This window comes from Hyperoodon ampullatus (genome assembly GCF_949752795.1).
Source record: "Hyperoodon ampullatus genome assembly, chromosome: 7".
Taxonomy (NCBI): Eukaryota; Metazoa; Chordata; class Mammalia; order Artiodactyla; family Ziphiidae; genus Hyperoodon; species Hyperoodon ampullatus.
In genome coordinates, this window is record NC_136920.1 from 77632279 (window position 1) to 77637128 (window position 4850).

Consider the following 4850-nt stretch of genomic DNA (forward strand, 5'->3'; position numbering starts at 1 on the left):
CCTTTTAAAGTGATGACTGGGAGGTGAAAAATAGTTTAATAGAATGAAACTCAAAGGGAAGAGTGTCATCCCTTAAAATTCTGTCAGTAGTTCTCTTCCCCCTCAATTCCCAGTTTGAACAGCCTCTTCAGTTATTGAAGTTACTGAGGCTTTTAATGGTATTTCATGAAATCAACAAACTGCATCAGAATTACTTTTCACAAACTAATAAAAGAGAACATGGACAGACAATATTTGAATGATGACTTCCACTACCTGAAAGCAAAAGTACATTATGAATCATCATATGAGCTAAAGTACGTCATGTCTTCAGTAAAGAAGGGTGGTAGAGCGCTAAGATCTTTCACGGATGTCGGGACACAGACATGGCGCACTCGAAAGGAAACCTGCATCTCGTCAACTAGTGTGTTCTCAGTGACAAGGGACTGTGTGTAAGACAAAATGCATAATCGGATGCATAACTGGAACTTCTTAATTTTAATAGTTTTATAGTTGTATTTGCATATATTTACAAATTGTCTGGTTTACAGTTATAAAAGCATACCAATTTCTATGCCTGGTTTTATGTTTATGCATATTAAAGTAAAATTATAATAGTAATTTATCACCATTGGGTGTCTTTGATTTTTTTTCCTTCTAAAGGAAATAGAGTTTAAATATATATTCAACATCTACTCCCACTCATTTTTTTAATTTGGAGAAATAATGAGACTAAAGCTTTTCATAGGCCACTCAATATTTTAATTTATATTTTTGAGCCCCTACTATGTGAAATTTAGCATCACAAGTTGAACAGTCTTTGTTCTAATGGAGCTCATGGTCCAGCCAAACTTCCCAAACTACCTAGAGAGGAATCCAATTCAGAGTGTCACTCTCTGCTATTTATAAGCTCTGTGTTTGATCATGTTACATACTTTAATTCACAATTTCTTTATCTGTAAAATATGGGTAATAAGAATCAAATCTAATCCAGTATCTGTAATAATGAGGTAATGCAGAGTGAACAGCCCAGAGATATAGAATATTGATGTATCACTTTTCACTACCTCTCATTAAATGATTGATTTATACATATGTATACACACACACACACACACACACAACACAGAGAGTGAGATAAGCCACCAACTGCTGCTACTTATGGTCTACTTCCTTAAGATTATACCATTGATCCTACTTCATCTATTAATTTTCAAAGAAGGAATTATATGTAACATTTACTAGCACTTAGCTACAAAAGAAATACAAATATGAGGAGCTTATAGAACAAGTTTTTATGTTAGTACCTATAAAATACCTGTCATATAATAGGTGCTCAATAGAAATATGCTGAATGAATGAATGAGAGCTAATCATTGACATGGAGGAGTCAGAACTTACTGTCTAATATCAGTTGTGTAACTATTAGTTCTGTAACATTTGTAAATTAATGAAGGGAACTGAAAGTCAAAACAGTTTTTGCAGATTATAGCATGAGAATTTTTATTTGTTGACTCTGCATTTATCATGAATAATACTGTGATAGCTAATTTTTATATGTCAACTTCAAAGGGGGTACCCAGATATTTAGTCAAATATTATCGTTTGTGCCTGAAAGGGTGTTTTTCCATGAGGTTAACATTTGAAATAGTAGACTAAGTAAAGCAGACTGCTTTCCTTAAAGTCGATGAGCCTCATACAATCATTTGAAGGCCTGAATAAAATAAAAATGCTGACCTTCCTCTGAGTAAGCAGGAACTCCTCTTGCCTGACTGCCTTGGAGCAGGGACATTGTTTTTTCCTGCCTTCAACTTGAATTTCCTGGGTCTTGAGCCTCCTGGCCTTTGCACTGGACCTACACCATGGACTCTCCTGGTCTCAAGTACGGCAACTGCAGATTTTGAGACTTGTCAGCCTCCATAATCACGTGAGCTAATTCCTTATTTTATATAATATACAAATATATCTTCTATTGCTTCTGCTTTTCTGGAGAATCCTAACATAATACCAACACTGACCACAAACATTTCAAAGAAACCTTCATCTTATAGTCCTATATTGATATTTTAAAAGACATTATCTTAGCACAGACCAAGTTATAAACTATAAAATTTGATTATCAATTTTTTTTAATTTCGGGGGCTTCCCTGGTGGCACACTGCTTAAGAAACCACCTGCCAATGCAGGGAACATCCATTCAAGCCCTGGTCCGGGAAGATCCCGCATGACATGGAGCAACTAAGCCCATGTGCCACAACTACTGAGCCGGCATGCCACAACTACTGAAGCCCAAGCACCTAGAGCCCGTGCTCCGTAACAAGAGAGGCCATCGCAATAAGACACCCATGCACTGCAACAAAGAGTAGCCCCCACTCGTTGCAACTAGAGAAAGCCCACATCCAACAAAGACCCAATGCAGCCAAAAATTAAAAAATAAAATAAATACATTTAAAAAATAAAATTTTAAATTTTTCTAAAAACATGATCTGCTCTGAAGTTTTTTCATTCTGTGTTTGTACTTAGCTTTACATTCCTCATTAAAGAAAAACTGGATGCAATGTTTTTGTTTAGATATATGTATATTTCCTTCATGGAAATTTGAGGTTCCAGTTCATGCTAGTTTATTGATTTCCCTTAAAAAAGTTAGATTTTAAACCTTAGGTTTCTCTCAGCTATAACATGTATTTTAACATTATCTTCTAACCTAGGGAGTAATGATGAGGGATAAAAAATCTGAGAAACACCATTATCACCCCTTAGTACACATAGAACCATTCAATAGTATTATTTTAATATTTGAAGAGTAAAGTTGTCCAGATAAATTAATTATTAAATAATCTTTGGACATAAGGAGAAAATGTTCTACAAAATCAAGATTTCTTCTATTTAAATAGATTCTTCCAGTGAAGTCTACAATGGACTATTCCAAGGAAATTTTTGAAAGATTGCAATTATATTAAGACTAAACACTGGTGTTAAGCAAACATAGAATACAATTTTATCTCACTGAGAAACTGATCATGTAGTTCTTTTCCATCTCTAATGTATGATCTTATCATTAACATCAACTTATCAAATAGACAGTTATTATTCTATTTCTTTACAGACTCAACAATTAAATGCCTCTAAAATTGCTTAGATAAGTGTACAAAGTGACAGTTGATATTTGATCCTTTGCTTCCTTCATAAACAATGATTATAGCACAGCATGAGCTTTCAAAGAGAAATAAAGGGACCCCCCAAAAAAGTACATTAGTCAAAGTCATGGTAATAAAACTTTAAGTGAAAACAGCTATTTTATCCAAAAACTTTAAAACCATTGAGAGCACTTAAAACAGTCCATCACTCTTTCTTGTACCTTGAGAACAGAGACCATGTCTGATTCTTCTGTGTATCTCCAGAGTCAAACACTGACACATATTTGGAATACTGTATAGAAATGGCTGTTGAATTAATTAATTATAAATACCTAGATTGGTCTTATGTCTTCCACTATAACATCCTTAACTCCTAAGAAAATATTGACTTTTTAATATCATATACATGTGTAGTATCTTATACGTATTTACTGGAGACAAGAAAGGGAGAAAAACAGTAGTTTTTTGTTTTGTTTTGTTTTGGTCTGCTTCTCCACTAGAAGACAAACCTCATGGGAACAGACTTTGTCTCTCTTTGTTACTAATATATGCCCAAATCCCATACCAGTGCCTGGGCCATATTAAGTAATCAATAAATATTTACTGAATGAATGAATGAAAGATAATTTGAGATCAATGGTATTTCCTACCACTGTGGCTCATTCCATACAACATCATTGAGGGGTTAAAAAAAATGCTTGCTGAGTGGCAGTGAAAGGACAAATGAGGCTGGAGGGGAGAAATACATCCACACAGTTAAGCTCTTTCTCTAAGAATACACCTAAGCCTTTTGTTTTCTGACAAACAAAAGAGAAGTCTGCACTTACCCAAGAGGAAGGAAATTGGTAAATCACGTGAAAGGGACTCCGAGACAGGTACCGCAGGCCCCGCGGCTTCGCCTTCACCTTGGCCTTCACACCCACCACGCTGCCCGCGCCGCGCGCCAGAGCTACCACGCCGACTGCGAGGCCGCCGTCAACAGCCATTTCACCCTGCAGCTCCAGGCCTCTTTCGTGTGCCTGGCCGCGGCCTTTTACCTCCACCGCGACGACGTGGCCTTGAAGCACTTCAGCCGGTTCTTCCTGCGCCACTGTGGGCCCAGGGCCTGAAGCGCCTGCAGAACCAGCGCGGGGGGCCGCCTCAACTTCCAAGACATCAGGAAGCCAGTCAGTGACGAGTGCAAGAGCGGCCTCAAGGCCATGAAGTGCGCCTTGTTCCTGGAGAAGCTAGTGACCCGGAGCCTGCTCCACTGCACCAGCTGGCCACCGACAAGTGCGACCCCCACCTGCTCCACTTCCTGGCAACTCACTACCTCAGCCAGTAGGTGGCGCTCATCAGACAGCTGGAGGGTCATGTCACCACCCTGAGCATGATGGGGGCCCCAGACGTCGAGCTGGCAGGGTAACTCTTTGACAAGCTCACCCTGGGCGACAGCGACAAGAAGAACTGAGCCTGGACTGGACTTCCCCAGAGCCACGGGGTGACCAGAGCCCTGGTCACCATGCCTGCCATGCAGACGGCAAGAGTGCCCTTGCAGAAGAAGTTCACTTAAGTTTTGGTTTTGGGTTTTTTTTTGGCAACAAGGGCAGGACTCTCTTTTCCTGGACTTTATTTTATCACTTAAGTTTTTTTCTTCCAGTTTTTCCATTTCTTCCAATAAAGTTATTGGTTCATAAATAAATAAAGGTCTCTGGTTGATTCATGTGGGCAAATCTCTCATTTTTTAAGTTGTAA

The 4850-nt window shown here is 38.5% G+C and overlaps 1 pseudogene across 1 annotated transcript; it reads left to right on the forward strand.

Moving 5' to 3' along the window:
* The first annotated feature begins 219 nt into the window (after positions 1–219).
* On the forward strand, positions 220–4566 carry LOC307055618 (ferritin heavy chain-like; annotated as a pseudogene). The gene is made up of 2 exons: positions 220–312; positions 3992–4566. The product of its transcript is annotated as a ferritin heavy chain-like (transcript).
* The last annotated feature ends 284 nt before the right edge of the window (positions 4567–4850 follow it).